The following is a 21,849-nucleotide window of genomic DNA, read 5'->3' as shown; positions in this document are numbered from 1 at the left end:
TTTTGTATGGCAGGAAGTGTCGTACCCCTCTCAACTGGTCCGAAACCGGTGAACGTTAGCTTTTGGGTAATGACTTAATCACAGAGGCAGAGGAAATGTGCAAAGTCATTCGTGATAACCTCAAAGCAGCCCAATCCCGCCAGAAGAGCTACTATGATAGTAAGCACCATGATTTGGCTTTCGAGATCGGAGATCATGTGTACCTCCGTGTCTCTCCTATGAAAGGTACTCGTCGCTTCAGTATCAAAGGGAAGCTTGCCCCCAGATACGTGGGACCTTTCAAGATTGTCAGCAAGAGAGGCGACCTCGCCTATCAACTCGAGCTTGCTTCAAACTTTGCAAATGTTCATGACGTGTTCCATGTCTCTCAGCATCGAAAGTGCTTCAAGACTCCTGACCGCACCGTCAACTTCGAGGACATTGAGCTCCAAGAAGATCTCTCCTATCGTGAGCACCCAGTTGCTATTCTTGAAGAGACTGAACGCAAGACTCGCAACAAGTCAATCAAATTTCTTAAAGTCAAGTGGTCACACCATTCCAACCATGAAGCTACCTGGGAACGTGAGGATCACCTCCGTTCTGAGTACCCGGCATTCTTTCAGTCCTAGATCTCGGGACGAGATCCTTTCGTAGTGGTGGAGTGTTGTAACACCCCGGATGTAGCTTTCCCAATTTGTACTCCAACTCTTGCCGTTTCCGGCGTTAGGTTATATTTATTTCCTCGGGTTCAGGTCTTTGTCTCCGTGTGTTGTTATCGTTGTCATGCATCTCATATCATGTCATCATGTGCATTGCATTTGCATAGTGTTCGTCTCATGCGTTCGAGCATTTTCCCCGTTGTCCGTTTTGCATTCCGGCGCTTAGTTCTCCTCCGGTGGTCATTTCTAGCTTTCTTTCGTGTGTGGGGATTAAACATTTCCGGATTGGACCGAGACTTGCTAAGCGGCCTTGGTTTACTACCGGTAGACCGACTGTCAAGTTTCGTATCATTTGGACTTCGTTTGATACTCCAACGGTTAACCGAGGGACCGAAAAGGCCTCGTGTGTGTTGCAGCCCAACACCCCTCCAATTTGGCCCAAAACCCACCTAACTCTGTTCCATCATCTAGAGCATTCGATCACGATCGCGTGGCCGAAAACCGCACCTCATTTGGACTCTCCTAGCTCCCTTTAGGCCTATAAATAGACCCTCTCCGAAATCTCCTTCCCCTTCCTCCCGAAAAACCCTAGATCCACCTCATCGTGCGCCGCCGGACAAAACTGCACCGACGGACATTGTCCGGATCATCCCCGCCGCCACTTGTCGCCGCGCCATTCGCCCGCACCCTCAGCCCCACTTCGCCGCCGCCACCAGCCCGCGGGGCCCGGGACGGGCCCTCCCGGCCCACGCGCGCCCCGCGCCTCCCTCCGGGCAGCGCCGCCCGCGCCCCTCGCCGGCGCCCTTCGCCCCGACGCCGGCCGGCCGCTCCGCCCCGCCGCCTCGACGCCGGCGCGTCGCCGCGCCTCGTCCGCCGCGCCCGCCACCTCGGCGTCCGTGCCCGCCGGCGCCGCCTCCTCGCCACCTCCTCGCCGTCTCCTCGTCGCCCTGGCCGCCGTCCTCTTCTTCTCCAGCGTGAACAGTAATTCCGGCAAACTTCGTAATCCGTGCCCGGATCCCATATCTGTGAACAGTGAAACCCTAGGTCGTTTTTTTCTCTAAGTCCCGAAATTTTCAGTTCAAGTGCTCATGTTCATGGCTCCGTAACTTTGCATCCGTAGCTCCGATTCATGCATATAGCATATCAAAATGTTCATCTCAGAGAGTACATCATTTCATTCCATTGCATCATTTTCATTTGAGCTCATCTTGATGCCCGAAATGCTGTTAGAAGAGGGCTACTTGAGTTAATTGTCAGATCTGCTACTCCGTTTAGCACTTCTGTCATTTTTGCCATGATTAATGTGTGCATGATATGCCCTGATGCTCTACATGTGTTTTGTTAAGGGTTTTGTCATCTTTCCAGAGGTGCAACCCATGTATTTTTGTGATGTGTGTGGTATTTAGTGCAAGCTTGCAAAGTGGTGCACTTGCTAATTCTGTTTTCAGGGACTTAGTAATTTCACTAAGTCCTGGAGCTGTTTATCTCATGTTGCCATATGTTCTTATTGTTTCCTAGTGATCCGTGCCTCTTTTGAGGATGATCAGTAAGGGAGTTTTGTTATTATTTTAGTGCTCTATCCATCCATCTCTTTGTTTGCAATTATGGAGCACCCTAGCTTGAGTCAATCGAGCTCTACTTTTGCTACTTTGTGAATCTGGACAGATTGTCAACTTGTTTGCAATTTTTCCGATGATGTTGTAGTTGATCCGTGCATGCTATGCTATTGTTCTTGCCATGTCTAGATTGCATTTTGTGCCCTATTCATGGATGTATGCTTGTCTTGCCATGACTTTCACCGTAGTGAGTGCATCGAGCTCGTAAACATGCCTACTTGAGTTATATTTCAGCATGTGTCAGTTTTTCACTAAGTACGAAAACTGATTATGTTTTTGCTATGTTCACATGCTTGTATTTGTATTTTCTGATCCCTTTTGGCTCAAGGTCACTAAGGGACTTTTGTTAAGCTATTTGAGTAGCTCCATGCCATGCTTTACTTTGCCATGTTCAGATCCTGTAGCATGTAGTTTTGTTGCTTCGAAGAGTGCTACCTGATCTGAAATTCCAGACAAGTGTTGATTTCACTAAGTCTGAGATCTGTTTGCCATATGCATTTTTGCCATGCTTGTTTGAACCTGTTAATGGATGAATTGGCCGTAGCTCAGTGCTAGACTTTTGTTAAGAATCTTGTGTGCATCCCTGCCATGTGTTTTGTTGTCATGTTTGAGTGCTCTAGCATGTTCATCTCATTGCATTTAGATGCCTACTTGCTGTAAATCGCAGACTGGTGTCATTTTTGAATCGCTTGCCATTTCCAAACCGTAACTCCGATTCCGGCGTTCTTTATATCGTTTTCAAGCGATTTCATCTCATCTTTCCAGTGGCACACTTGGATTTCCAAGTTGAGGCCAGTTTCATGCTTTTCCTGTCATATCTTGCATTTTGCATCCCGCATCGCATTCCGCATAGCATATCATCATTTCATCATATTGCTTGGTCTTGCACGTGGTTGATTGTATCCTTCTTGCTTGTTTGTCTTGTTTGGGTAGAGCCGGGAGACGACTTCGCTAACGAGGAGCTCGTTGAGTTTGCTTTCGAGGATCCAGTCAACTCTGGCAACTGTGCAGGCAAGATGATCATACCCTCGAAATCACTACTATCTTTGCTATGCTAGTTTGCTCGCTCTTTTGCTATGCCATTGCTACGATGCCTACCACTTGCTTTCAAGCCTCCCAAATTGCCTTGTCAAACCTCTAACCCACCATTGTCCTAGCAAACCGTTGATTGGCTATGTAACCGCTTTGCTCAGCCCCTCTTATAGCGTTGCTAGTTGCAGGTGAAGATTGGAGCCCGTTCCTTGTTGGAACATTTATTTACTTGTTGGGATATCATTATATTATCTTATTATCTTAATGCATCTATATACTTGGTAAAGGGTGGAAGGCTCGGCCTCTCGCCTAGTGTTTTGTTCCACTCTTGCCGCCCTAGTTTCCGTCATATCGGTGTTATGTTCCCGGATTTTGCGTTCCTTGCGCGGTTGGGTTATAATGGGAACCCCTTGATAGTTCGCCTTGATTAAAGATTTTCTAGCAATGCCCATCCTTGGTTTTACCATTCGCCACCTAGCCTCTTTTCCCTTGGGTTACCGGAGCCCAGGGGTCATCTTATTTTACCCCCCCCCCCCGGGCCAGTGCTCCCTCTTAGTGTTGGTCCGAACTGAGCTGCCTGCGGGGCCACCTCGGGGAAACTTGAGGGTTGGTTTTACTCGTAGCTAGTCTCATCTGAGTGTGCCCTGAGAACGAGATATGTGCGGCTCCTATCGGGATTTGTCGGCACATTCGAGCGGTGTTGCTGGTCTTGTTTTAACCTGTCGAAGTGTCTTGAATTACCGAGATACCGAGTCTGATCGGAACGTCTTGGGAGGAGGTCTATTCCTTCGTTGACCGTGAGAGCTTGTCATGGGATAAGTTGGGACTCCCCTGCAGGGATTGAACTTTCGAAAGCCGTGCTCGCGGTTATGGGCAGATGGGAATTTGTTAATGTCCGATTGTAAATAACTTGAACCTTAATTATTTAAAATGAATCAACTGAGTGTGTTACCGTGATGGCCTCTTCTCGGCGGAGTCCGGGAAGCGGACACGGTGTTGGAGTAATGTTTGCGCAGGTTGTTCTCTAGTTTCTTGCTTGTGCTTTGCCTCCTCTTCTCGCTCTCTTTTGCGAATAAGTTATCCACCATATTTTGCTAGTCGCTTGCTGCAGCTTCACATATTTACCTTGCCATATCTATAAGCTTAAATAGTCTTGATCGCGAGGGTGCGAGATTGCTGAGTCCCTGTGGCTCATAGATTACTATTACACCAGATGCAGGGCCTGATGATTCCACTCCAAGAGACGCGTTTGAGCTCAAGTGGGACTTCGACGAAGACTCTCAACATTACTATGTTTCCTTTCCCGATGATCAGTAGTGGTGCCCAGTTGGGGGTGATTGGGACCGTGTCGCATGTTGGGTTCTCTTTTATTTTGGCACCGTAGTCGGGCCATGAGTGTTTGGATGATGTAATGTTATTTCTGTACTTGATTGACGTGGCGAGTGTATGCCAACTATTGCTATCTCCCCTTTATTATTTATATTACATGGGATGTTGTGAAGATTGCCTAACTTGCGACATATGCCTTCAATGCGATTATGCCTCTAAGTCGTGCCTCGACACGTGGGAGCTATAGTCGCATCGAGGGTGTTACAGAGAGAATGCGTGGGAGAATAAGGGGGAATTCTTATCCCCTTATAAAGGCAGTGAATATCAAACGCCTCCCCACTTGCCTTGAAACTCGCCTATTCCCAAGGGCTGTGTAAATAGGCACGGTTGGGTTAACCACGCCCGAATTGATGAAAATCCCGCAATAGGGGGACATGATCTCTTCTTTGACAAGATGTGCCAATGACAACCGCTCTCGGGGTTTGGGGTCCCGGTAAACCCTTAAGGTTCGAACGCTGGGGTGCACGCGAAGTCTTTCCCTCCAACCGATCTACGCTCTAGCTTGCTAGGATCTCGCGGACGAACTCGACGAACTCACAACATAGAAGAACACAGGGTTTATACTGGTTCGGGCCACCGTTGTGGTGTAATACCCTACTCCAGTGTGGTGGTGGTGGATTGCCTCTTGGGCTGATGATGAACAATACAAGGGAAGGACGGCCTCCTGAGGTTGAGGTGTTCCTGTGCGTATGAACTTGTGTGTGAGGTGGTCTCTCTCGAGCTCATCTCCCTCTCCACTGTGGTGGCTAGTCCTATTTATATAGGCCCTGGTCCTCTTCCCAAATATCGAGCGGGAAGGGAGCCAACAATGGCGGGCTAATTTGAAGGGGGGCAGCTAGTACAAGCTATCCTGACAAAAGTAGTCTTCGCCTGCACAAAGTTCTGGTGGTGACGCTGTTCTGGGCTCCACGATGACCTCCGTCTTGCAGTCCTTGGTCTTGGTCTTGTTGCACTGAAATGGCAACCTTTGCCTGATGCCTCGGTACTCTGCGGCTGCACTTGCCCCCTTTGCACCAAAGAGGAAACAAGGACGATGTGCGCGCTGGCGCCCGCCTGGCACCCGCCTGGTGTCGATCGTCACGGCTCACATCTCGAGAACCTCGTGAGCTTCGCCTCGCCTTGATATCTCCGCTCCTCGTGAGCCTGCCTAGCTAGGCCACCCAGAGGAGGTCTTGTGTCGTCCGCCTCGCGAGGCTTGGCCCATCGCGAGGGTCTTGGGTGCTTTGTCGGTGAAGGTGGGTCGTACGGCCTGCTGGCTCAGCCACGCTGCGGGCCGCAGGTAGGCAAGTCTGGGGACCCCCATTCCCAGAACGCCGACAGTAGCCCCCGGGCCCAAGGTGCACGCGAGCTTGGCTTCGCGGTGAAGCCAAGGGTCAGGCTCATAGTGCCACGGGCCCCTAAAGCCTGCGGCCTTGGTTGACGCATGGCGGTTGATTAGACGTGGGCGTCTCCGCTTCCCCACGCTGTTTTGGCAACTGCTTGACCTGACAAAAGCCTGGCGCGGGGGGGCACTTGCCTTCATTGCTTCTTCCTTGCCTCGCTCCAGATCCCCTTTCTTGCTCTTTGCCGTCGCTACCTATAGATCTGCTCCGGCCTCGTTCTGCATCTGTCGTTCATGGCGCCGCGCAAGGACAAGGCTTCCTCGTCCCTGGCTTGGTACGAGCCTGCTCTTGAGGCGCCCACTGTCATGGAGAAGAGCCTTGCCTCTGTGCGCCTGCTGACAGCGGGAGAGAGCAACGAGTGGGGGAAGACGGAGCTCCGGCTTGCCTCCGACGAGCTGGAGCCTGAGGGGAGCACCTTCTTCCCCTTCTTTTCGAGCGGCATTGCTGTCGGGTTGGTTCCTCCCTTCTCTGATTTCTTTTATGAAGTCCTCAACCACTATGGGCTGTAGGCGTTGCACCTCCATCCCAACTCTGTCCTCCTCCTATCCATCTTGGCCTACTACTGTGAGGCGTACCTGGGCATGATGCCGTTCGTGGCGCTCCTGCGCCATTTCTTCTTCCTCCGCGTCAGCGAGGGCCACATCTCTGGATGCGCTAACTTTGTCGCGTCCGGTAAGGCCAACTCGATCTCGAGCACCGGGAAGAGGGCCGACAATATTCGATCCAAGTGGGTCATGGTGAACGCCAAGCTCGGCCATCCGCGCCTGATGTTGCCGACGGAGGCGCCTCAGCAAGGCAAGGAGTGGCCCAGGGCGGAGCTTGTTGACGAGTGGGCGTCATCAGTGTTGGAGCAGATGATGGCTGGCCTGAAGCCGGGCAATGCGAGGGTGCCCAAAATAACGGGAGCGATGCTCCTGAGGGGGTTCTTGACGCTGCGGGTCGCCCCACTCCAGGCACGCACGCCCCTTCTGGCAGCTTGAAGGAGGGGAAAACAAGGCCCGCCTGAGGCCGGGGGACCCGCCTGACGACGAACTGAACGCCGTCCTGCGCCTCATAGTTGGAGACAACCAGGAGTACCCGCCTAGCGCCTTCATTCCCCTGTTCCAACGCAGGGACCGGAAGGAATTCATCGCCTCCAGGCCGACTTTTGATGCACGCGGGCTGGTGCCGCCGGTGCTTTCGGGAGCTCCTCCGATGCCAAAGCCGGTGGAGGTGTCTTCTGGCGAGTCCCGCGGAGAGGGGGAGGAGGAGGAGATTTCTGAGCAGACCCCGAAAGAGGTGGAGGAGACCTCTCTTCTGAGCAAGGCCGAGATTCTCCGCGCCCTTCCTGACGATGCTGAGGCCGACGCCTACCAAGGAGGGAAGGAGCAACCCCTCGTCCCGATGAAGGGCAGATCATCACTGGTGGACCGCGGTGCCGCCTCCACTCCAACACCTCCTGGGGCTGGATCCGGTTGTGCCTCCGCACCGCACGGCGCCACTGGAGCCCGAGCGCCTGCTCCTCAGGTCCCGATGCTGTCGGGACTCAAGCTTCACAAGCTAAGGGTGGAGTACCTTGCGGTGGACCAGTAGGTGTTTCGAACTTTGCTTGGTCCGTGCAGGTGCCTGTTTTTTTCCTGACGCTCGCCTTTGGTTGATCAGACCGACATCTTCGGCGAAGAAGAGGAAGGATGGTAAGGCAGTTGTGCCTCTCTCCGTAGAGCAAGGAGGCAACATCGCCCATGCCTCCCCAGCCCGGTCATCTTCGCGGGGCCAAGAGGAGCCCCGTCGCATGGAGTCAGCCCCCATGGCCCCGCTGGCTCCGGAGGTGCGGGTACTTGGCACGGCTGATGAGGTCCCAGCTGCTCTGGAGCCCGCGGTCTCCCAAGCCCTGGTGACGGCGCCACTTCCTCCTACTGCTGCGCCTCCACTCCTTGGTTCCTCTGCTCCTGCTGCCATCTTGGAGCGTGCCTTTTTAGAGATGACCCAACTACAGGCGGATCTCCTGAGCGCTGACCCGCGCCTGGTGGCCGGGCATCTGGAGTTAGCCTTCGGCTGGCTTCATTCTGACCTGGCAGTATGCGCGGCATTGAGCCAGGCTGTTGCGGCTTCCGAGAGAGAGAAGCAAGGAGCCGTCGGTGCTACAGCCGATCGTGAGGCGGCGCTGAAAGAAGCCAAGGCCGCCCGAGACCGCTGCCAGGCACTGGAGGGCGAGTTGTGGAGCCTCCGTGATAAGCACGCCGAAGAGGCGCACCGCCGCGAAGCAGAGGAGAAGGAGATGAAGGCCCGGCAGGAAGCCGTCAAGAATCACCATGCTGAGCTGGCGGAGCTGGGGAAGAGGCAGGTTGCCGAGCGCAACCGGTTGGAAGAGCTGGAGCAGAAGATGGGGGTGAAGGAGGCCGATCTAAATGCCAAGGCGCGGGTCTTGGCCAAAGACCATGTGGCCTTCGCCGATCTCGAGAAGAGATCTCAAAAGGCGCTGAAGACGCTCTACGACCGTGGCTTGGAGAAGCCGCTGGATACCGACGAGGACGGCCCCGCCCAGCTGCTTCCTCTCGTGGTGAAGGCACTTGAGGAGGTCATTGAAGGCCTCGGTCCCATGGCGGAGGCGGAAACTCGTGTTCTGTCTTCAGCCGCTCTTACCCGCGTCCTCAGCCATCTGCACCTCCGCGACCCCAACGCCCAGTTTGACAAGCTGCTGGAGCCTGTGGCTGAAGATCTCTACGAGACCTGCCACAGCTGTTCAAGGTCAAGTGGAGGCTTTGCTGGGGAAGTTCCACGGCTTTGTCTCCGATCCTCTGTCTGGTGATGCCGCGGATCCTGTGGCTGGTGGTGAAGGTGAAGACATCGTCGCCCAGAGGGGAGCTCCTTCCACAGGCGACGGCAACATCCAGGGGTGACCCGTGGCTATTCTCCTTGTTTTATTCCTGTGACATACATCTGGCCTCGTGGAGGCGTTTAGACTTTTCATTTGGTATTGTGAGAACAGTATGCTTGTAATATTTGCTTTGAGATTCTACGATTTCCTTCCTTATTTTCCTTGTTCTGCGTCGGCAGAGCCCGGCTCCGCGCATACCTCAACCGCCGTTGGGCCGACCGCAGACCAGGACGGTCTAAGGAGTGAGGCGCTACGTGAACAGTTAGGCTCCTGAGTCGCGATGCTCAGGAGTCCCCCTTGACGTGCGAACAGCATATAGGGAGAGTTCGTGAGGATAGATTAATGTTCTACGTCGGCAGAGCCCGGCCCCGCGCATACCTCAACCGCTGTTGGGCCGACCGGAGACCAGGACGGACCAAGGAGTGAGGGGCTATGTGACCAGTTAGGCTCCTGAGTCACGATGCTCAGGAGTCCCCCTTGACATTCAAACAATTTCCATACCTGCCCTCGCCGAGGCCTCGGGAGGGGCATGCGACGCCCAGGTCCGAGGGACCTGGTTGGGTGGCGTGCGCTTGGGCGTGACCCGAGTGCAGCCCCCGTGCCCAGCCCCCTCGCGCGACTCTCCCGACGGGAGGCATCATGGTGAGGCTGGGCGTTGAGCTCTGGGCTCCCTGAGGTTGTTACGACCGTGGGGTCGCCCTCAGTTGTTTATCACCAGTGCAGAGCGTAGTGCTTCCTCTTGTGCACGGGCATAGACGCTCCTCGGTAGTGTCGGCAGCCAGCGCGGAGCATGGAGCTTCCACTTGGGAGTGGGATGGGGGCTCCCCTTCGGGAGGAGCCCCCGGGGTGTGTACACCCCCGCCCTGACACGTGGCTTGCACGGCAGGGCTGCAAGGTGTATCTGGGCACTCGTGAGCCAGCGCGGGACTAACGAGGCCCTACCTCAAGGCGGGTTGCGCCTAGTCTTGAGTCTTGATGACTGTATGTCCCTGCAAGGCGGTTAGATGCAAGCACTCTACGTCCTCAGGTCCCGGCCCTCGAGCGAGCTCAGCCGCTGCTGGTATGCCAGGTCGCAATGTTGTGATCAAGGCCAAGGGTTGAGGGCTGGAGAGCCAGTAAGAGCTCCTGAGTCGCGATGCTCAGGAGCCCCCATTTTAACATGCAAGCAAATTGCATGGGGTGAAAGGACCCGTGGCGGGCGGTGATCAGGTGCTAGCAGTCGGCAGGTTAAGCACGAAGAGCAGATTGACTTGGATAAATGCAGGAAGATACATGCCACCGGGTCTGGCCCGAGCGGCACGGGGATGATGCAGCCCGAGGGGTGCCCCTAGCAAGGTAAGCTAAAGACATAAGTAAAAGGGATACATGCCACAGGGACGGACCCACGTGGCCTGGGAATAGTGTAGCCCGAGGGGCGCTCCCAGCTTAAATGAACTTGGAAGATGTCACCTGGGTCTGTAGACGAAGTAGAGCTGGTGCAGCTGAAGCCACGCGTCGAAGAAATGACTCCTCATGAGCCACCGGGACCCTGAGCCTCGGGAGGCTCTAGGAGCTCGGGAGGTTCCCTGAAGGCCGTCGCCATCTCCTCCCGAACGGCATGGAACCTGGCCTCCTGAGCCGCCTGGACTTGCCGCACATGGCGCTGATGGACCGATGCCACGCTCGGCAAGCCGAAGGGCATGCGAATGAAGCAGTGTGGTGGGCCCTCACAGCGGCCCGCACGCGATGGCCAAAAGCATTCCTGAGATGCGGCCCTGTTAAGCCCTAGGATGTCGATGCAGGCGCGTAGCTCAGCACCCTCGCCTGGGTGGTGAGCCACACTCTGTGAGCGGCTGTCGCCACGCATGGCTCTTGCGTCTTGTAGCTCTTGGGTGGTCTTGGTGATGAACTCCTGGGTGGTGGGCATTCCTTGCCCCATGCTCTCCTGAGGAACACGTGTCGTGAAGCACGCTTCCAAGTGGTGCCCAAGCGCCTCCCTCGTGAGATTGGCAAGGTCTGAGGCCCTCCAGAAGAGAGCCCTCGAGCCTTGCCTGAGGAGGGCGCCGGGCGCGTTTTCCTATGCGGTGGAGGAGGGCGCCCCTGGAGCGGGCGCCGATCCTGACGAGGCTCCTGATGCGACGCCATCTTCTTGGGGTCCTGCACGGCGCGGTAGCTTCTTCTTGGGGATGGTCTCCGGAGGGCCTTCACTTCTGCCGCCAGGGTTGTCGATTGCCGCGGCTTGGAAGCCGCGCTCAAGGGAGCACACCGCATCCCTTTCTTCACATGGGACCGTGATGATCCCCCCGCTTCCTGGCATCTTGAGAACGTTGTAGCCGTGGTGGGTGACCGTCATGAACTTGGCCAGGGCTGGATACCCGAGGATGGCATTGTATGGCAGGAGGATGTGCGCAACGTCGAAGTCGATGAGCTCGGTGCGGTAATTCTTGCGCTCCCCGAAGGTGACAAGCAGGCGGACCTGCCCTATTGGTGTGGTGGAACCGTCGGTCACTCCTAAGAAAGGCTTGGTTGGCTGGAGCTGCTCATAGGGCACTTGGAGGCTGATGAATGTGCCGGCGGATAGGATGTTGAGCCCTGCGCCGCCGTCGATGAGAGTCTTGGTGACTTGCACGTTGCTGATGACTGGGGAGCACAGCATAGGGAGTGTGATAGGGGTGGCTGCACACTTGAGCTGGTCGGCCGAGCTGAAGGTGATGGCGCATTGGGACCACCAGAGCGGGTGCTTGGCCTCAAGCTTGGGGAGCGCCGCGTTCACCTCGCGAGCGAACTGTTTGAAGATGCGCTGAGAGGCTGGGGCCTGAGCGCCACCCAAGATGCAAGCGACTGTGCGCGGCTCCTGGAAGCCCCCAGCCCCCTCATCCTGGTGGTGGTCGTCGTTCCTCCAGGCACCCTCTCGAGGTTGGTCCTGCCAGCGATCCTCACGGGGCTGGTCACGCCACTCCTGGCGTGGGCCACGATCGTCCCAGCGTCCGCCTCCGTGTCCTCCTCCGTAGTCGTAGCCCCGATCGTTGCACTCGGGGCGTCGGCCGAAGCGTCCTTCCCGAATGGCTCTGAGCTCTTGACAGTCACTGCTGTTGTGGGTGTTCAGGTTGTGGAAGGCGGAGAATGGGCGGCCATTCTTGGATGACTCGAGCTGATCTCTGCCTCGCTTGGTGTCTGGCTCTGCTGCGAGCACTACTGTCTCCTTGCGCTTCACGTCCTTCGCCTTGGCCTTCTTTTTCTCCACTCCTGCAGCCGGTAGCTCGAGGAGAGAGAGGCGCCCCTCCTCAGCTCTTGCGCACCTGGTCGCTAGGTTGAACAGCTCCTGAGATGTGCAAAGCTCCTCATGGATTGCCAGCTCTTCCTTCATCTTGACGTCGCGGACACCGTCAAAAAACACGCAGATGATGGCCTCATCCGAGACCTTGGGAATCTTGAGGCGTGTGCTGTTGAAGCGCTGGATGTACTTCTGGGGGGTCTCTCCTGGCTGTTGCTTGATGCGGCGTAGGTCGCCCGCGACCGGTGAGCGGTCACGAGTACCCTGGAATTTGGCGACGAAGTGGTCGCACATGTCGTCCCAAGAGGAGATCGAGTCGTGTTATAGGTTCAGGAGCCAGGAACGGGCCCCATCCTTGAGAGCCATGGGAAACCAGTTTGCCATGACTTTTTCGTCGCCGTTGGCCGCTTCAATGCTCAACTCACAGAGCTGTAGGAACTCCGCGGGGTCGGCGGTGCCGTCGTACCGAGGAGGCAGATCTGGCTTGAACTTGCCTGGCCAGGCAATGCTGCGTAGCTCAGGGGTGAAGGCGCGGCAGCCTGCCATGGTTGCCGGGGCCCTCTTTGGGGGCGGAGCTTGGTCTTGGTGGGGTTCGCGCTGCGCCACTGCAGGCAGCGCACAATCTTGATGAGGTGGCGCGGGGAGCGCTGGTGCAACTTCTCGCGGCCGCACCGCTACTTCGAGTGATGGCGTAGCGGTGCGGCCGTCCTGCCGCACCGAAGGATGTTGCGAGGATGCCTGCTGCTCGTTTCCCACCAGGCCGGTGGCAGCGTTGGCGGCGAGGGATGGAGAACGATGAGGCGGCCCGCCGACGGGAGCCGTCTGAGTGACGTGGGCTGCGAGGGCGGTCCGACACTCAGCTCAAGCGCGGCGAGCGTCCGACATGGAGATGACGGATCGACGGAGTGACGAGCTGATGGAAGGAAGCTACGGCGCACCCCTACCTGGCGCGCCAGATGTCGGGGTTTGGAGTCCCGGCAAACCCTTAATGTTCGAACACTGGGGTGCGTGCGAAGTCTTTCCCTCCAACCGATCTACGCTCTAGCTTGCTAGGATCTCGCGGACGAACTCGACAAACTCACAACACAGAAGGACATGGGGTTTATACTGGTTCGGGCCACCGTTGTGGTGTAATACCCTACTCTAGTGTGGTGGTGGTGGATTGCCTCTTGGGCTGATGATGAACAATACAAGGGCAGGACAGCCTCCTGAGGTTGAGGTGTTCCTGTGCGTATGAACTTGTGTGTGAGGTGGTTTCTCTCGAGCTCATCTCCCTCTCCACTCTGGTGGCTAGTCCTATTTATAGAGGCCCTGGTCCTCTTTCCAAATATCGAGTGGGAAGGGAGCCAACAATGGCGGGCTAATTTGAAGGGGGCAGCTAGTACAAGCTATCCTGACAAAAGTAGTCTTCGCCTGCACAAAGTTCTGGTGGTGACGCTGTTCTGGGCTCCATGATTACCTCCGTCTTGCAGTCCTTGGTATTGCTCTTGTTGCACCGAAATGGCAACCTTTGCCTGATGCCTCGGTACTCCGCGGCTGCGCTTGCCCCCTTTGCACCAAAGAGGAAACAAGGACGTTGTGCGCGCTGGCGCCCGCCTGGCGCCCACCTGGTGTCGATCGTCACGGCTCACGTCACGAGAACCTCGTGAGGTTCGCCTCGCCTTGATATCTCTGATCCTCGTGAGCCTGCCTAGCTAGGCCACCCCAGAGGAGGTCTTGCATCGTCCACCTCGCGAGGCTTGGCCCCTCGCGAGGGTCTTGGGTGCTTTGTCAGTGAAGGTGGGCCGTACGACCTGCTGGCTCAGCCACGCCGCGGGCCACAGGCAGGCAAGTCTGGGGACCCCCGTTCCCATAACGCCGACAACCGCATCTCGAAACATGGAGCGGCAGATGAAAAACGGTTCGAAATTATGATCGAGCAAACGTGATGTCATATTACAAAAAGTTGTCAGCAGATTGGACTCGTGAAAAATTATATTCCCTCTGCGGTTGTGTGTGGTGCATGTATTACAGGTCCGGACACATTCAATACGTCTGAAGACTATCTTGGAGTTCGGAAGGAGGAACCCGCCTTACAATGCCGAAGACAGATCCACGCGCCGGATACCTTGTCATTGAAGACAGGTTCAGGGGCTACTGAGGGAGTCCTGGACTAAGCGGTCCTCGGGCGTCTGGCCTATTAGCCATGGGCCGGACTAATGGGCTGTGAAGATACGAAGACCGAAGAATGCACCCGTGTCCGAATGGGATCTCCTTGGCGTGGAAAGCAAGCTTGGCGACCAAATATGTAGATTCCTTTCTTTGTAACCGACCTTGTGTAACCCTAGATCCTCATGGTGTCTATACAAACCGAAGGACTTAGTCCGGAGAGGGAGATTCATTATCATAGTCATACAGGCTAGACTTGTAGGGTTTAGTCATTACGATCTCGTGGTAGATCAACTCTTGTAATACTCATATTCATCAATATCAATCAAGCAGGACGTAGGGTATTACCTCCATAGAGAGGGCCCGAACCTGGATAAACATTGTGTCCACTGTCTCCTGTTACCATCGACCTTAGACGCATAGTTCGGGACCCCTACCCGAGAGCCGCCGGTTCTGACACCGACAGCTATCATGATGCTAACCGGAGCGCCGCAGCGCTCGTCGGCCGGCCATTTCTAGCCACGGCTGGACGCACCGAGGGCACCGGAGGCAAGCTTGCGCTCTCCCGCATCCAGGAGAAGCGTCAGGGGGCCGTGTGGTGGTCTGGTTTGCCGGCGGTGAACACTTGGGCAACGTTCGAAGGTCGGGAGCAGTTGGGTTCGGCGCTAGAGAGCGTGGGAGGGGGAGCTGCTGATGGCTACGAGTTGGAGGAGACATCCTGAACACACTAATATGCTCGGACACGGGCTGCAGCGACCGTGGTCGTGGCTGCATCATCACCGGCGGCGAGGAGCTCACGGCTCCGGCGAAACTATGGCCTGGGCAGGGAAAACGACGAGGGGAGATGGGGGAGAAGGATCGGGAGCTCACGTTGGTTCGGAAGAGAGGCTCAGCGGGCTTGGGGGCGCAACAAGGTGAGCGCAAGGTCACCGGCGATCTCGCGGCCGAAGGTTGAAGAAGGCGACGTAGTCAGTGAGGCGGGGCTTCCCGCGGGGCGTGGCTCGGTGAGGAGGTCGAGGATGAAGCGGCGGAGCATCTTGGCACGTCGGCAAGGCGAGGTATGGCCGGTGGCGCGTTGGCGGCGACGGCGATGATGAGCACGCTCGGGTGCATGGAAGGAAGAGAGCAGAGGAGGGGGAGGAGCACGAGGGGGAGGCCGAGAAGGTTCTACGGGTTGCGTGGCATGCGTAGGGCGTCGGGGAGCTAGCGGAGAGGCAGGAGATGGCCTCACGCGTGGACGCGCGCGGCGAGTGAGGGAGTCCTGGACTAAGGGGTCCTCGGGCGTCCGACCTATTGGATATGGGCCAGGCTGATGGGTTGTGAATATACGAAGACCGAAGACTCTACCCGTGTCCGGATGGGACTCTCCTTGGCGTGGGAGGCAAGCTCGGCGACCAAATATGAATATTCCTTCCTCTGTAACTGACCTTGTGTAACCCTAGATCCCTCCCATGTCTATATAAACTGGAGGGCTAGGTCCGTAGATAGACCGAATCCTCATAATCATAGACAGACTAGACTTTTAGGGTTTAGTCATTTACGATCTTGTGGTAGATCAACTCTTGTAATACTCATATTCATCAAGATCAATCAAGCAAGACGTAGGGTATTACCTCCATAGAGATGGCCCGAACCTGGGTAAAACATTGTGTCCCCTGTCTCCTCTTACCATCGATCTTAGACGCACAGTTCGGGACCCCCTACCCGAGATCCGTCGGTTTTGACACCGACATTGGTGCTTTCATTGAGACTTCCACTGTGCCGTCCTCAAAAGGTCTGATCGCTCCTTCAATCATCTACAACGGGGTTGTCCAAGGGGAGGTCTTCCTCCTCAGACAGATCTTCGTGTTCGGAGGCATCGCACTGCGGGCCAACTCGCTTGGCCATCTGGAGCAGATCGACAACTACGCCCCTGGCCATCAGGTCAAATTCGGGAGCTTGAACTACGGCGCGGATATCCACAGAGACTTGATCTTTGACGGATTCGATACCACGGCAATCGCTCCCCGTCACCTCGATCAACATGACTTAAATATGTCATCAGGCCATACCCAGGAAATTGCACTTGTAACTGCTCTGGCCTTAGATTCAGAGCAGGTCGCGCCATCTGAGGACAGGAAGCTTAACCCCGCCACGGAAGCCGCAGACTCCACGGCATTGGAACCGCACATAGACCTAACCTCTAGTAATGCCTGTGTCACCGGAACTTCGGGCTCGTTTCCGGTTAAAGGTTCCGAACTATGTACGTCCACGCATGTCGAGCATGATCGTTATCGATCGCCAAATTCAGCGTCGCGGACATCTTCTGGCACTCACCCTTGGGCGATGTGTTGAATTCATTAAAAAATCTATCCTTAGCGGGGGATTCACAACTGAACTATATCCGGTTCGAACTAGAAGCTGATGACAGGGAATTTCGCTCCCCACCCACCACTGACTTCATAGCCACTGTCGAAGACTTAACTGACATGCTCAATTACGGCTCCGACGACATCGACGGTATGGACGACAATGCCGGAGAAGAAGAGGCCTGGGACCCGTCGTTCACCGGACGCTGGAAGGCCACTTCCTCGTACGATGTATACATGGTGGATGCACCAAAGGAGAACAGTAGCGATGACAAAGAACATCCAGTTGAGGATAAACCTCCTGAGATACATTCGAAACGTCAGCGTTAGCGGCGCCGCTCTAAGTCACGCCATAGTAAAGATAGCAAGACCGGCACAGGAGAAGATAACACTCCGGAAGGTGACAAAGACAACGAAGACCCCATTGACGCAGCTACCGAACATGATGAACGGGAAGATGGGCAGGTTAGCCCTGGTAAACAGGCCACGCACGAGGACTCAGAGGACAGTAATTACCTTCCGCTCTCTGAGGATTTCATCATTCCTGAGGAATCTCTTGAGCAGGAGCGCTTCAAGCGCCAGCTAATAGCCACTGCAAGGAGCCTGACAAAGAAGCAGCAGCAGCTTCAAGCTGACCAAGATTGGCTCAATGATAAATGGACTGACGTCCTAGCAGCCAAAGAATACGGCCTCAAGCGCCCGGCCAAAAGCTACCCGAAGCACAAATTACTACCTCAGTTCGACGACGAGGCGCCGGTACACATACCACCATCGCGCAATGCAGTTGACCGACCACCACATGGCCGGGACAAAGCGGCAACTCAAGCCGAACACTAGCCCGCCCCGCCTCATTGCAAAGGCAGAGGTAAATCAGCTCACGGTCATACATATGACCTTTGACATGACCTGAACAATAAAGCAGGACATACCAGATCAATCTACGGATCGCGAGGACATGCCCCGACACGCGATGATGGCCATCTGTTCGGACATGACAAACCTAGTCATGTGTGGGCTGAAAGCCGCAGATGGACCCCACCAGAGCTACGTCGCGATACGGCCCGATAAAGAGGCGCCGCACACCCTCATTGCTTCACCGACAAAGTCATGGAATATGAATTCCCAGAAGGGTTCAAACCCGTGAATATAGAATCATATGATGGCACCACAGACCCCACGGTATGGATCGAAGACTTCATTCTCCACATTCATATGGCCCGCGGCAATGGCCTTCATGCCATTAAATACCTCCCCCTGAAACTCAAAGGACCAGCACATCATTGGTTGAATAGCCTGCCCGAAAGCTCCATCGGCAGCTGGGAGGACTTGGAAGAAGCCTTCCTTGATAACTTCCAATGTACATACGTCCGACCTCTGGACGCCGATGACGTAAGCCATATAGTTCAACAGCCCGGAGAGTCTGCCAGGAAATTCTGGACCAGGTTCCTAACTAAAAAGAACCAGATAGTCGACTGTCCGGATGCCAAAGCCCTAGCGGCCTTTAAACAAAGCATCCGCGACGAATAGCTCGCCCGCCACCTCGGCCAAGAGAAGCCAAAGTCCATGGCGGCCCTCATGGCACTCATGACTCGCTTTTGCACAGGCGAGGATAGTTGGCTGGCCCGTAGCAAAAACAATGCAAGCGACGCCGGCACCCTTGAAGCTAAAAATAGCAACGACAAGTCTCGACGCAACGGGTACAAGTGTCGAAATAACAATGACAACACTAAGGAAGAAGTCGTTCAAAAAGAAAAATTCGGGCCCATCTAGCCTGGACCGCATACTCGATCGTCCGTGCCAGATTCATGGCACCCCAGACAAACCACCCAATCATACCAATAGAGATTGTTGGGTTTTTAAACAAGTCGGCAAGTTAAATGCCGAAAACAAGGATAAGGGATCGCAAAGCGAAGACGACGACGAGGACCCCGGCCGCGGAACACAGGGGGAAAAAGAAGTTCCCTCCTTAGGTCAAAACGGTAAACATGATATACCCTACCCACATCCCCAAGAGGGAGCGCAAACGCGCGCTCGGGGACATCTATGCGATAGAGCCAGTCGCCTCAAAATTTAATCCATGGTCATCATGCCCGATCACTTTTGATCACCGGGATCATCCGACCAGTATACATCATGGTGGTTCAACTGCACTGGTCCTGGACCCAATAATTGATGGGTTCCACCTGACGCGAGTCCTGATGGACGGTGGCAGTAGCCTCAACTTGCACTATCAGGATACAATGCGCAAAATGGGCATTAACCCATCACGGATCAAGCCCACAAAGACTACCTTTAAAGGTGTCATACTGGGCGTAGAGGCCCGCTGCACGGGCTCAATCACACTATAGGTTGTCTTCGGGTCTCCGGAAAACTTCCAAAGTGAGGAGTTAATCTTCAATATCGTCCCCTTTCGCAGCGGCTGCCATGCACTGCTCGGACGAACCGCATTTGCTCGATTCAATGCGGTGCCACACTACGCTTATCTCAAGATTAAGATGCCCGGACCACGTGGCGTCATAACAGTCAATGGAAATACGGAACGCTCCCTCCGTAAAGAGGAGCACACAGCTGCCTTAGCGGCAGAGGTATAGGGCGGCCTTGTTAAGCAGAACCTCAATTCGGTGGCCGATCCCTCGGACACTCTCAAGAGAGTCCGAACCATGCCGCAGAAGGACAACTCGGCTCGTGGGGAGCTCGACTAGCAATTTGGCCTCCGTCCCCATCCCGACCAAGTGGCGGCCATCGTACCACGCGTACATAATTACGAACTAAAAATACCATGGACCCGGATGGAGGCATAATCAGCTTGTGATCCGCAATACGGCTCGACCGCCCCGGACACTCATACTTTCACTAGTTCCCTTTTTTTCTTTGGTTTTTCCTTTTACAGGCCTTTCCTGGCGGCTGGACCATCGATTATTTTTGAAGGATAAAAACACCAAGACAACAAGAAGCATGGACGTACTGGAAAACTCTTAGGTTGTCTCTTTAACGATCCCATTACCTACCTTCAGGCCCACACGCAGCTCTCTCTTGGTGAAGGCATAGTAAATAGCCTTTCCGCTTATTGCATTACTTGTATAAATGCGCTTTAACGCACCAATGAAATTATAATATAAACAGTTTACGGCCCAAATTTTCATGGCTCTAGCTTACCACTGGTTCTTCCTTTTTCTTTCTTTTTGCCTTTTCCTTTCTGGTAATTCTATCAGATAACACCTGTACACTCGGGTGCATTTCAATTAACCAGGGGCTTCATAGCTCCCCACAACATGGCAACAAAAGTCTGAACACTTTTACAGTATAGTTCGGCACCCCGAATTTAGCACTATATGCATTGGCTCTGAATCATGTCTTTGGTCAGTAGTTGGGTTGCCCGGCTCCTGTGCTTGCTACCTTACGTTCCACTATATCGGCTAGGGTAGTAAAGGGAGAACTATTGCGATTGTGCCTTGGTTTACCCAAGTGAGCACCTCAGTAGGGAAAGCCAAAACTGACTGTCATGATGCGGCGAGAGCTGGTCAGCTCTTTGGAGGTCTCAAATCCTTAGAGATTTTTTCTGCATTACGCGAGGGATTGGTACTTACCCGATCAAGTGTCTACAGCATCCTAGTTCGGATACTAGGGGCTGCGCATATATTTCTATTGTTGAACTCCTATGGCTAAATGAGAGTGCTAAAGCCGCATAGTCCGATTTCCTGGTTCATCGCGCTAAACACCTCCTTCAAGGACCAAACAATTGGATCAAGAGTGTTTAGATTACATCCCAAACACCCTCATATTTCCTACGTAGGGGCAGAAGCCGACGACTGGCCAACTCTCAGATTTCACATAAAACGGCCGCACTGGAGGAGAAATCTTTTAAAAGCATTATATTACATAAAAGTTTTGTTTCATCATACAAGGCAAAGACAACATGAATGTATTCGTTCGAAAATAATGTCTTGTCCCCACTGCGTTGCTACAATGTGATTCCCCTCTAGGACATCTGCAAAATAGCGCTCGGGTGTGCGGTGCTCCTTGCCCTCTCGCAGCCCCTTGGTCAGCTCGATGGCATCCATCTTCGCCCACCACATCTTGCAACGGGCGAAGGCCATGCGCCCACCTTCAATACAAGCTGATCGCTTGATGGCATCCAGCCAAGGACAGGCGTTCACCAGCTGCTTCACAAGCCCGAAGTAGCTGCAGGGCATAGCTTCGGCTGGCCACAGACGGATTATCAAATCCTTCATGGCTAGTTCGCCCACCCTATGCAGCTCCACCAGATGTTTCAGCTGATCGGTGAAGGGCACAGGATGCTCTGGCGCAAGATACTGCGACCAGAACAATTTCTCTGTGGAGCTCCCTTCTTCGGCTCGGAAGAACTCCGCGGCGTCGGACACACTGCGCGGCCGATCTGCGAAGGCTCCTGGAGAACTCCGAATCCGGGTTAGTAAGAAATACTTCTTCTTCACATACTTGCTTTGCATATTAAACGCCTTACCTGCCGTGATCTTCCTAGCCTCTTGGATCTCCTGGAGGGCACCCTGGGCTTCAACCCGGGCCGCTTCTGCGCTTTGACGAGCCTTGGAGAGTTCAGTATCTCCAGCCGAAACATCTCCCTCCAGGGTCTCGTACTTCTTCACCGCGTGCTGGAGCTCTTGCTGGACCTTGTTCAGCCGGGCCTTCATCTTATTGCGAGCGGCCTGCTCCTTGACAACTTTCCCCTCGGCTTCGGCCAGGGCCTTTTTTCAGGGCCTCGGCCTTGGTCGTCACCCTTACACATATAATGACACTACTATCAGTATACATCATTTAATTTTTTGAATATATAGCGAGCCATTGCATACCTTGTTGGACTTCCAGCTGCTTCCTCGCTTGGCCGAGTTCCTCCTTGGCCCGCTCTAGCCGCTGCTTTAGTCCAGAGACTTCGGCAGTGTGAGAGGTTGCGGCGAGCAGCGAAGCCTGCTTATTCACATCAGACACATTTGAGTTAGTTTCCTGCGAAATTTCATTGATCATCTGTCCGGCTTCTCTTTCCGAACACCGGACAGTGTCTCAGGGGCTACTGTCTATATTGGGATTTTCTCAGTTAAATGTCGCTTACCTCAAAACCTGTCAGCAGGCCACTGTAGGCTTCGGTCAGTCCGCTCTTGACGGACTGAACCTTCTCAATCATCGTACCCATAAGGATACGGTGTTCTTCC

This window comes from Triticum urartu, chromosome 3 (assembly GCF_003073215.2).
Source record: "Triticum urartu cultivar G1812 chromosome 3, Tu2.1, whole genome shotgun sequence".
NCBI classification, from domain to species: Eukaryota; Viridiplantae; Streptophyta; class Magnoliopsida; order Poales; family Poaceae; genus Triticum; species Triticum urartu.
The sequence above is the reverse complement of the archived record's forward strand: the minus strand, read 5'-3'. Positions refer to the sequence as shown.